This window comes from Neoarius graeffei, chromosome 28 (genome assembly GCF_027579695.1).
Source record: "Neoarius graeffei isolate fNeoGra1 chromosome 28, fNeoGra1.pri, whole genome shotgun sequence".
Lineage (NCBI taxonomy): Eukaryota > Metazoa > Chordata > Actinopteri > Siluriformes > Ariidae > Neoarius > Neoarius graeffei.
The window spans coordinates 1,027,515-1,040,039 of record NC_083596.1 but is presented as its reverse complement, the minus strand read 5'-3'; the positions used below and the strand labels follow the sequence as shown (position 1 = coordinate 1,040,039).

Below are 12,525 nucleotides of genomic sequence, written 5' to 3'. Positions count from 1 at the left end.
CTAGAGGTTCACATACTTTTGCCACTCACAGATATATAATACTGGATCATTTTCCTCAATAAATAAATGACCAAGTATAATATTTTTTGTCTCATTTGTTTAACTGGGTTCTCTTTATCTACTTTTAGGACTTGTGTGAAAATCTGATGATGTTTTAGGTCATATTTATGCAGAAATATAGAAAATTCTAAAGGGTTCACAGACTTTCAAGCACCACTGTAATCGCAGGAAGAGTTTTACTGAAAACACGCAGCAAACAGATCCAAAACAGAGACAAAACCAGGCAGTGGTGGAGTGAGACACAGACAGGATATCAGAGGGATACAATACTCACAGTCCAAAAACACAAACAGGGTCAAAACCACAAAAGCGACACAAAATACAAGGCTGTCACAAAGTGTGTGTGTGTGTGTGTGTTACTCAGAGTCCTCATATAAATGTCTGTGCTGTGATTGAGCTCTAATCAGGAACAGGTGCATGGGGATTAGAACTAGTGGCACTACATGTGCAAACACACGTGGATGTTACAGATGTAACCAAACAACTATTTGACATCAAGTTTGACATTCGATTGTAACTATATAATGATGTAAAGTGAAATGGTTCATACAGTGCCTAAATATCTATATATTTTTCTTCCAATCAATCTGTATCAATAAACTTTAGCTAAAGTTGCACAGAGGTATGTTGGCAGTCAGTCTTCCTTTAAGTGTCTCATCACAAAATGGAGTCATCACAGACAGTCTGTCAGCCATTGCAAAGGAGGAAGAAGTGCGCACATGTGGTGACAAAACGCTTTCAACAAGAAATTAAGAATCTAATTTAGCTCAACTCTCTTTCTCATATCACTTGAACTTCAGATGAGAGAAGGAAAAAATATCACTCAACTCATTTTTTAAGTGTTACCTCAACATTCGGAAGGAATATTTAGCTATTCATTCAACTTTGAATCCCAATTCCAGTTTACAATTTGAAAATGATTCTTTTTACAGTGTATATACACACAGCAATGCTCCAAAATCAGTGTAAAGCCTCCCCAGAAGGGTGGAGGCTCTTAGGTGGAAAACAGCTCCTTATTAATGCTCATGGTTTTGTAATGAGATGTTCAACAAGCACATACACGTTCTCCTTTTTCACATTTCAGTGCAGCACACTGAGTAAGTTAGACAGTTGGCTGCAGAACCTCTTCCTCCTCCTCTATTCCACTCTTCCTGGTGGCAGTTGGCAGCGTTGAGATCAGCTAAACATGAACCAGGATAAAATAACGTGTACACAAGGGCAAGTGCAAACAGCATTGGTTGCCATAGGCTTTTAGACAGGAGCCAATAATCATGGTTTAATTGGGACAGTAGCTGAGCTCTGTTTACTCACGTTCAAACCACATCCTGCCAAAGCTCAGCTGCTTCTCCTTCAATATTACCTTACAGGTGTTTAGTGGGGCGGCACGGTGGTGTAGTGGTTAGTGCTGTCACCTCACAGCAAGAAGGTCCGGGTTCGAGCCCCGTGGCCAGCGAGGGCCTTTCTGTGTGGAGTTTGCATGTTCTCCCCGTGTCTGCGTAGGTTTCCTCCGGGTGCTCCGGTTTCCCCCACAGTCCAAAGACATGCAGGTTAGGTTAACTGGTGACTCTAAATTGAGCGTAGGTGTGAATGTGAGTGTGAATGGTTGTCTGTGTCTATGTGTCAGCCCTGTGATGACCTGGCGACTTGTCCAGGTTGTACCCCGCCTTTCGCCCGTAGTCAGCTGGGATAGGATCCAGCTCGCCTGCGACCCTGTAGAACAGGATAAAGCGGCTACAGATAATGAGATGAGGTGTTTAGCAGACGCTCTTATCCAGAGTGACATACAACACATCCAGAGCAGCCTGGAGAGCAGTTGGCAGTTTGGTGCCTTGCTCAAGGGCACTTCAGCCTTTCCTGCTGGTCCAGGGAATTGAACCAGCTAGCCTGGGCCAGCCCATCCTAAGCTTGACGCAACACGAGGGCCTGTTGCGAGCTTAGTCTGGCCAGGCAAGCTATCTACAGCTCTTCCAAGCTCCCGAAAAATCGGGAACCAATCAACTTTGAGCATCTCCAACGGCCCTGGGTAGAGGCGTGTTCAAGGCACTGACGTAATAGAACTGCGACCGGAAGCCATAGATTGTTTACAGAATCTATGCCGGAAGTGCTTCATTCACGCTTCCGCATCTATTACGCATAGATGCTGTATTGAAAGCATTCAACAGGAAGTTCTCATTGAAAATGGAGCAAAGAGCAGCCCTGGAGGTATTTATTAAAAGGAAGGACGTTTTCGCCTTGCTCCCGACCGGCTTCGGTAAGAGTTTAATCTACCAGTTAGCCCCGTCGCGTCGCATACATCAGAGGAAAGAGTGATGTGATTGGTTTAAGCTTCATCACAGCCTTTTCTGGCTTCGACCAGTAGCAAACTGAGGCATTTCAGGGAGGCGGGTCAACCACGGGCTCTGGGAAACAGTTGGGCTTAATATCTTGGCCAGACCAATAGCTCGTAGAGCTTTGTCGCATTAGCCAGACTATGAACCAGCAACCTTTTGGTCCCAAAGCTGCTTCTCTAACCATTAGGCCATGGCTTCCCCAATAGGCCAATATCACATCAGATCACACTTTCTTCCAACCTCCTAGTAAACATTATAGCATAATAATATATAGATCTTGAGTAGTTCTGTAGACTACACAGAGAGAGAAATGAGGCAAATTCTTCACCCAAACCAATGCTAACAATGAGCTTTATAGATTACTGGTATCCATTATCAAATGTCATCAAACACACGTGTGTGTGTAACAGGCTCTAATGGCCCAAGCAGCACTCCAACAGTCAGTCAAATAATTTTGTTCCATGCTACGTTTTCAAAAGTTCAGCTAACATTTGATGTATATTTATTAATCTGTCTGTTAAACAGGACTCACTGTGTAACGTCTTGCTGAACTAGACACACAATAAGTGACTGTTTTTAGCTTCTGAGGAAAACATCAGACCAGAAACTGTGCTGAAATTAAGCTAACCGAGCAGATAACAGACAGGTTTTAGTTAACTAAGCTAATCGTGTTCATTCATGCAGAAGCTGAGTGAACACAGATGAGATTTTACAATGAAGAGGACCCTAGAAGTTTTTTTTTTTTTTAAGTTTTGATTTCTAAATAAATTATGCTAAGATATAGTAAATTAATAAATAAAGTTCCACACTGGGTGTAGTGGTTAGCGCTGTCGCCTCACAGCAAGAAGGTCCAGGTTCGAGCCCCGTGGCCGGCGAGGGCCTTTCTGTGTGGAGTTTGCATGTTCTCCCCGTGTCCGCGTGGGTTTCCTCCGGGTGCTCCGGTTTCCCCCACAGTCCAAAGACATGCAGGTTAGGTTAACTGGTGACTCTAAATTGAGCGTAGGTGTGAATGTGAGTGTGAATGGTTGTCTGTGTCTATGTGTCAGCCCTGTGATGACCTGGCGACTTGTCCAGCGTGTACCCCGCCTTTCGCCCGTAGTCAGCTGGGATAGGCTCCAGCTTGCCTGCGACCCTGTAGGACAGGATAAAGCAGCTAGAGATAATGAGATGAGATGAGATGAGATGAGATGAGTTCCACACTGTCTGTCCATAATTTACAAGTTTTCCGTGTTTTTTTTCCACAGTAAGATGCTTTGAAAAACACTGGCAGTTGGCGGCGGCTGGCCATCGCTAGCGATGATGACTGCTTCACCAGGATGCGCAGAAACGGAGACAGGCCACAAGGCCTGCACCAGAGCTCCTCCCCCAATGAAGTGCCCTGCACAGTAAGGTAAGACAAACAATGTCATGCCCCCATCATGTTGTCTCTCTGGACCTCCAGACCTGATGCCCAGTGGTGCACAAAAGTGCCACAGATCTGATGGGTATGGAAGTTGCCCTGTTGTGACATCTAACTTGCCGAGTGATGCCATCCATTGGCCATTTGAGTGGCTCTTCCACATGCCATCTGGTGGTGTGCCACTGACCCTGTTGGGTTCATCTGCCACACTGCACCGAAAAGCGCCCTGCTGCCAGCGCCTTATTGGTGATGTACTATTTAACCCATAGCTGGAACCCAGGCAGGTGCTACCACTCCGGGTCAGAGCAGACCTGGGAGCAATGGTGATTAAGGGTAACTCCACTTTCCCCAATACTCAAGTCCTCCCGGACCTGAGACTCACCACCGGTTACAGTTTAAAGTCAGACCCAGGATTTCTATCCATGATAGAAACAGAGAATAGAAAAGGATAGAGTAGGATAACTTAGGGGAGAATAGAATAGACTATGACAAATTAGTATATATTAAGATAGAACATAGAGAATAGAATGCATGTTCACAGAACAGAACATGACCAAAAAAAAGGAATAGGATAGACAATATAATAGAGTATATTATGAGAGAACAGAAAGGAATAGGAGGCATTTTGAAGACGTAGACAAGAGTATGACAAAATCTTATACATATTCTTTGTAGTGGGGGCGGCACGGTGGTGTAGTGGTTAGCACTGTCGCCTCACAGCAAGAAGGTCCTGGGTTCGAGCCCCGGGGCCGGCGAGGGCCTTTCTGTGTGGAGTTTGCATGTTCTCCCCATGTCCGCGTGGGTTTCCTCCGGGTGCTCCGGTTTCCCCCACAGTCCAAAGACATGCAGGTTAGGTTAACTGGTGACTCTAAATTGACCGTAGGTGTGAATGTGAGTGTGAATGGTTGTCTGTGTCTATGTGTCAGCCCTGTGATGACCTGGCGACTTGTCCAGGGTGTACCCCGCCTTTCGCCCGTAGTCAGCTGGGATAGGCTCCAGCTTGCCTGCGACCCTGTAGAAGGATAAAGCGGCTAGAGATAATGAGATGAGATGAGATGAGATTCTTTGTAGTTTGTAGAAAAGAATAGACAGTCATGAAAATACAGTAGAATAGAATAAAAGAAAGAAGCCACTGGTAGTAAAATGCAAATAAACCTCCCTCTCCATACAAAACACAGATCAACCACAACTGATAACTACACAAACTCCAGGCAGGTGTGTGTAATCCAGGATGTGATACTGTGCAAGGGCGTGGCCCCAGACTGCAGTGCTCTCTACTCTACAGTCAGCATGGCACCATCCTGAAACTTTTCTTAGGACCACAGTGGAGAGAAGTGTTTTACACTTTGTTGTGCGATCCTTGGTTTAGTTTCATGTATTTAGTTAAATTGTATATTAGTATATTGCATATAATTTAACTCAATAAATCTATCTATCTCTGGGAAATACAGTCCAGAAGGGTGGTCCGGGAGCGTAGCTTGGAAGCACAGTCTGGTGCTGACAGGACACAGAGTAGAAGTTGATTTAAATTAATCGGAAAATATTCTGTACACTGTAAAAAAAAATTCTGTTTTTACGGAAAAAAAACTGGCAGCTGTGGTTGCCAGAATAATAATGTAAAAAATACAGCAGAGTGTAAAACACATTACAGAGCAACCTGTAAATTTTACAATTTAAAACCGTTATCCTTTACAAAATAACATTATAAAAATTACATGCTAAACTGGTAAATTCAACATCCCTTTTCAGCCAAATTAGCATGACTATGCCTTTATTAAAGCCATTTTTTCCTGTACAATTTACATGCGGCGGTTGCTTATTTTACATCTAATCCCATTCAATTTCACTGAAAAAAATCAGACACAAGACATTATTAAACTGTAAAAGGCTCATTATAAGACAGTAATTTTACTGAATTTTTCTGCTTATTTTATTAAAAGGTTGTGTTTCATGTAATATATTTTGTAGTGGGGCGGCACGGTGGTGTAGTGGTTAGTGCTGTCGCCTCACAGCAAGAAGGTCTGGGTTCGAGCCCCGTGGCCAGCGAGGGCCTTTCTGTGTGGAGTTTGCATGTTCTCCCCGTGTCCGCGTAGGTTTCCTCCGGGTGCTCCGGTTTCCCCCACAGTCCAAAGACATGCAGGTTAGGTTAACTGGTGACTCTAAATTGAGCGTAGGTGTGAATGTGAGTGTGAATGGTTGTCTGTGTCTATGTGTCAGCCCTGTGATGACCTGGCGACTTGTCCAGCGTGTACCCCGCCTTTCGCCCGTAGTCAGCTGGGATAGGCTCCAGCTTGCCTGCGACCCTGTAGGACAGGATAAAGCAGCTAGAGATAATGAGATGAGATGAGATGAGATGAGATGAGATGAGTTCCACACTGTCTGTCCATAATTTACAAGTTTTCCGTGTTTTTTTTCCACAGTAAGATGCTTTGAAAAACACTGGCAGTTGGCGGCGGCTGGCCATCGCTAGCGATGATGACTGCTTCACCAGGATGCGCAGAAACGGAGACAGGCCACAAGGCCTGCACCAGAGCTCCTCCCCCAATGAAGTGCCCTGCACAGTAAGGTAAGACAAACAATGTCATGCCCCCATCATGTTGTCTCTCTGGACCTCCAGACCTGATGCCCAGTGGTGCACAAAAGTGCCACAGATCTGATGGGTATGGAAGTTGCCCTGTTGTGACATCTAACTTGCCGAGTGATGCCATCCATTGGCCATTTGAGTGGCTCTTCCACATGCCATCTGGTGGTGTGCCACTGACCCTGTTGGGTTCATCTGCCACACTGCACCGAAAAGCGCCCTGCTGCCAGCGCCTTATTGGTGATGTACTATTTAACCCATAGCTGGAACCCAGGCAGGTGCTACCACTCCGGGTCAGAGCAGACCTGGGAGCAATGGTGATTAAGGGTAACTCCACTTTCCCCAATACTCAAGTCCTCCCGGACCTGAGACTCACCACCGGTTACAGTTTAAAGTCAGACCCAGGATTTCTATCCATGATAGAAACAGAGAATAGAAAAGGATAGAGTAGGATAACTTAGGGGAGAATAGAATAGACTATGACAAATTAGTATATATTAAGATAGAACATAGAGAATAGAATGCATGTTCACAGAACAGAACATGACCAAAAAAAAGGAATAGGATAGACAATATAATAGAGTATATTATGAGAGAACAGAAAGGAATAGGAGGCATTTTGAAGACGTAGACAAGAGTATGACAAAATCTTATACATATTCTTTGTAGTGGGGGCGGCACGGTGGTGTAGTGGTTAGCACTGTCGCCTCACAGCAAGAAGGTCCTGGGTTCGAGCCCCGGGGCCGGCGAGGGCCTTTCTGTGTGGAGTTTGCATGTTCTCCCCATGTCCGCGTGGGTTTCCTCCGGGTGCTCCGGTTTCCCCCACAGTCCAAAGACATGCAGGTTAGGTTAACTGGTGACTCTAAATTGACCGTAGGTGTGAATGTGAGTGTGAATGGTTGTCTGTGTCTATGTGTCAGCCCTGTGATGACCTGGCGACTTGTCCAGGGTGTACCCCGCCTTTCGCCCGTAGTCAGCTGGGATAGGCTCCAGCTTGCCTGCGACCCTGTAGAAGGATAAAGCGGCTAGAGATAATGAGATGAGATGAGATGAGATTCTTTGTAGTTTGTAGAAAAGAATAGACAGTCATGAAAATACAGTAGAATAGAATAAAAGAAAGAAGCCACTGGTAGTAAAATGCAAATAAACCTCCCTCTCCATACAAAACACAGATCAACCACAACTGATAACTACACAAACTCCAGGCAGGTGTGTGTAATCCAGGATGTGATACTGTGCAAGGGCGTGGCCCCAGACTGCAGTGCTCTCTACTCTACAGTCAGCATGGCACCATCCTGAAACTTTTCTTAGGACCACAGTGGAGAGAAGTGTTTTACACTTTGTTGTGCGATCCTTGGTTTAGTTTCATGTATTTAGTTAAATTGTATATTAGTATATTGCATATAATTTAACTCAATAAATCTATCTATCTCTGGGAAATACAGTCCAGAAGGGTGGTCCGGGAGCGTAGCTTGGAAGCACAGTCTGGTGCTGACAGGACACAGAGTAGAAGTTGATTTAAATTAATCGGAAAATATTCTGTACACTGTAAAAAAAAATTCTGTTTTTACGGAAAAAAAACTGGCAGCTGTGGTTGCCAGAATAATAATGTAAAAAATACAGCAGAGTGTAAAACACATTACAGAGCAACCTGTAAATTTTACAATTTAAAACCGTTATCCTTTACAAAATAACATTATAAAAATTACATGCTAAACTGGTAAATTCAACATCCCTTTTCAGCCAAATTAGCATGACTATGCCTTTATTAAAGCCATTTTTTCCTGTACAATTTACATGCGGCGGTTGCTTATTTTACATCTAATCCCATTCAATTTCACTGAAAAAAATCAGACACAAGACATTATTAAACTGTAAAAGGCTCATTATAAGACAGTAATTTTACTGAATTTTTCTGCTTATTTTATTAAAAGGTTGTGTTTCATGTAATATATTTTGTAGTGGGGCGGCACGGTGGTGTAGTGGTTAGTGCTGTCGCCTCACAGCAAGAAGGTCTGGGTTCGAGCCCCGTGGCCAGCGAGGGCCTTTCTGTGTGGAGTTTGCATGTTCTCCCCGTGTCCGCGTAGGTTTCCTCCGGGTGCTCCGGTTTCCCCCACAGTCCAAAGACATGCAGGTTAGGTTAACTGGTGACTCTAAATTGAGCGTAGGTGTGAATGTGAGTGTGAATGGTTGTCTGTGTCTATGTGTCAGCCCTGTGATGACCTGGCGACTTGTCCAGCGTGTACCCCGCCTTTCGCCCGTAGTCAGCTGGGATAGGCTCCAGCTTGCCTGCGACCCTGTAGGACAGGATAAAGCAGCTAGAGATAATGAGATGAGATGAGATGAGATGAGATGAGATGAGTTCCACACTGTCTGTCCATAATTTACAAGTTTTCCGTGTTTTTTTTCCACAGTAAGATGCTTTGAAAAACACTGGCAGTTGGCGGCGGCTGGCCATCGCTAGCGATGATGACTGCTTCACCAGGATGCGCAGAAACGGAGACAGGCCACAAGGCCTGCACCAGAGCTCCTCCCCCAATGAAGTGCCCTGCACAGTAAGGTAAGACAAACAATGTCATGCCCCCATCATGTTGTCTCTCTGGACCTCCAGACCTGATGCCCAGTGGTGCACAAAAGTGCCACAGATCTGATGGGTATGGAAGTTGCCCTGTTGTGACATCTAACTTGCCGAGTGATGCCATCCATTGGCCATTTGAGTGGCTCTTCCACATGCCATCTGGTGGTGTGCCACTGACCCTGTTGGGTTCATCTGCCACACTGCACCGAAAAGCGCCCTGCTGCCAGCGCCTTATTGGTGATGTACTATTTAACCCATAGCTGGAACCCAGGCAGGTGCTACCACTCCGGGTCAGAGCAGACCTGGGAGCAATGGTGATTAAGGGTAACTCCACTTTCCCCAATACTCAAGTCCTCCCGGACCTGAGACTCACCACCGGTTACAGTTTAAAGTCAGACCCAGGATTTCTATCCATGATAGAAACAGAGAATAGAAAAGGATAGAGTAGGATAACTTAGGGGAGAATAGAATAGACTATGACAAATTAGTATATATTAAGATAGAACATAGAGAATAGAATGCATGTTCACAGAACAGAACATGACCAAAAAAAAGGAATAGGATAGACAATATAATAGAGTATATTATGAGAGAACAGAAAGGAATAGGAGGCATTTTGAAGACGTAGACAAGAGTATGACAAAATCTTATACATATTCTTTGTAGTGGGGGCGGCACGGTGGTGTAGTGGTTAGCACTGTCGCCTCACAGCAAGAAGGTCCTGGGTTCGAGCCCCGGGGCCGGCGAGGGCCTTTCTGTGTGGAGTTTGCATGTTCTCCCCATGTCCGCGTGGGTTTCCTCCGGGTGCTCCGGTTTCCCCCACAGTCCAAAGACATGCAGGTTAGGTTAACTGGTGACTCTAAATTGACCGTAGGTGTGAATGTGAGTGTGAATGGTTGTCTGTGTCTATGTGTCAGCCCTGTGATGACCTGGCGACTTGTCCAGGGTGTACCCCGCCTTTCGCCCGTAGTCAGCTGGGATAGGCTCCAGCTTGCCTGCGACCCTGTAGAAGGATAAAGCGGCTAGAGATAATGAGATGAGATGAGATGAGATTCTTTGTAGTTTGTAGAAAAGAATAGACAGTCATGAAAATACAGTAGAATAGAATAAAAGAAAGAAGCCACTGGTAGTAAAATGCAAATAAACCTCCCTCTCCATACAAAACACAGATCAACCACAACTGATAACTACACAAACTCCAGGCAGGTGTGTGTAATCCAGGATGTGATACTGTGCAAGGGCGTGGCCCCAGACTGCAGTGCTCTCTACTCTACAGTCAGCATGGCACCATCCTGAAACTTTTCTTAGGACCACAGTGGAGAGAAGTGTTTTACACTTTGTTGTGCGATCCTTGGTTTAGTTTCATGTATTTAGTTAAATTGTATATTAGTATATTGCATATAATTTAACTCAATAAATCTATCTATCTCTGGGAAATACAGTCCAGAAGGGTGGTCCGGGAGCGTAGCTTGGAAGCACAGTCTGGTGCTGACAGGACACAGAGTAGAAGTTGATTTAAATTAATCGGAAAATATTCTGTACACTGTAAAAAAAAATTCTGTTTTTACGGAAAAAAAACTGGCAGCTGTGGTTGCCAGAATAATAATGTAAAAAATACAGCAGAGTGTAAAACACATTACAGAGCAACCTGTAAATTTTACAATTTAAAACCGTTATCCTTTACAAAATAACATTATAAAAATTACATGCTAAACTGGTAAATTCAACATCCCTTTTCAGCCAAATTAGCATGACTATGCCTTTATTAAAGCCATTTTTTCCTGTACAATTTACATGCGGCGGTTGCTTATTTTACATCTAATCCCATTCAATTTCACTGAAAAAAATCAGACACAAGACATTATTAAACTGTAAAAGGCTCATTATAAGACAGTAATTTTACTGAATTTTTCTGCTTATTTTATTAAAAGGTTGTGTTTCATGTAATATATTTTGTAGTGGGGCGGCACAGTGGTGTAGTGGTTAGTGCTGTCGCCTCACAGCAAGAAGGTCTGGGTTCGAGCCCCGTGGCCAGCGAGGGCCTTTCTGTGTGGAGTTTGCATGTTCTCCCCGTGTCCGCGTAGGTTTCCTCCGGGTGCTCCGGTTTCCCCCACAGTCCAAAGACATGCAGGTTAGGTTAACTGGTGACTCTAAATTGAGCGTAGGTGTGAATGTGAGTGTGAATGGTTGTCTGTGTCTATGTGTTAGCCCTGTGATGACCTGGCGACTTGTCCAGGGTGAACCCCGCCTTTCGCCCGTAGTCAGCTGGGATAGGATCCAGCTTGCCTGCAACCCTGTAGGACAGGATAAAGCGGCTACAGATAATGAGATGAGATGAGATATTTTGTAGTATTAATAGCAATGTTTTGTAGTGAAATTAACATCTACATGCTATCATTGAATTCTTTAAAGGATATGGGACATGAAACATAAATGCACGCTATTTCAGTTTCTTTCCATTAAAAATATGAATTAATTGCATCAACAAATACAAAATCATCTATTAACTTCAGCAAAATCGTTATATTCGTGATGATTATATGGCATTTCTGCTCGACTTCCGATATGCATTTTTTGCAACCGGAAGAGCCGCTGTCATGTGATCATACGTAGCAAAAACTTTCGGGCACAGCACAAGCGGGTAGATGATTGGAGAAGTGGATGACAAGAAAATTGTTTTTATAGTCTTTAAAGTACATTGGACATCATACATTGGACATCATGGTGTATTGTGCTGCTTATGGTTGCAATAATTCCAATGGGAAATGCCCTGGAGTAAGTTTTTTTGCATTCCCCAAGGACCCGAAGCTGAGGAAAGTGTGGGCTCACCTGCGCATGCGCAGTAGGCTTCGCGCATGCGCAGTAGGCTTGGTAGGACAAATCCAAGCGGTAGGATAACTTTACAGAACACCTGTTGAAAAAAACTTTGCACCTACTGTTTCCCACAAACTGTGTTCGGACCATTTCACTGAGGATTCTTTCAACATTAATACTCAGGTACTGAGCGATATTAATTCATGAAACATGAAACAGGAAGTATAAGGATGAGAAAAAAAAACAGTTTAAATCGGGAAGCTGCGCACATTTGCGCCAGGCTGCACAAATGTGCGCAGCTTCCCAATTTAAACTGTTTTTTCTCATCCTTATACTTCATGTTTCATGAATTAATATCACTATTTTTTTTTTAAATCGGATCTGCGCGATTCAGCCGTGAAAAAGGCGGCATCCGCCGAAAGGCGCGCTGTTTGCATCCCTGCATGGAGGCCAGGGGACAGGGCAGGAATATTTTTGTTGATATGAGTGATCCGGTGCGATTTCGCGACCCCCATGTTGAAGACCTCTGCGCTAAGCGACTGAAAGCCGGGGTAAGGATTAGTATTATAATTTGGGGTGTATCAATTATTGATTATCATAATTCTGACTCGTTTCGCCATTTTGAATGTTTTCATCTCGGAAGCATTGTATCTCAATCAATCTCGAAAAATATCAGCAAAAAAAAACTAGCTTGCAACGGACTTTAGCTAGATCTATGATGAACTTTCAATGTATGATACAAAAATAATACTTCTTTCAACAG

The 12,525-nt window shown here is 44.1% G+C and overlaps 1 long non-coding RNA gene across 1 annotated transcript; it reads left to right on the top strand.

Moving 5' to 3' along the window:
- The first annotated feature begins 3,651 nt into the window (after positions 1-3,651).
- Positions 3,652-8,924, top strand: LOC132875936 (uncharacterized). The gene is made up of 3 exons (XR_009651895.1): positions 3,652-3,780; positions 6,210-6,355; positions 8,785-8,924. It is a non-coding gene; the product is annotated as an uncharacterized LOC132875936 (long non-coding RNA).
- The last annotated feature ends 3,601 nt before the right edge of the window (positions 8,925-12,525 follow it).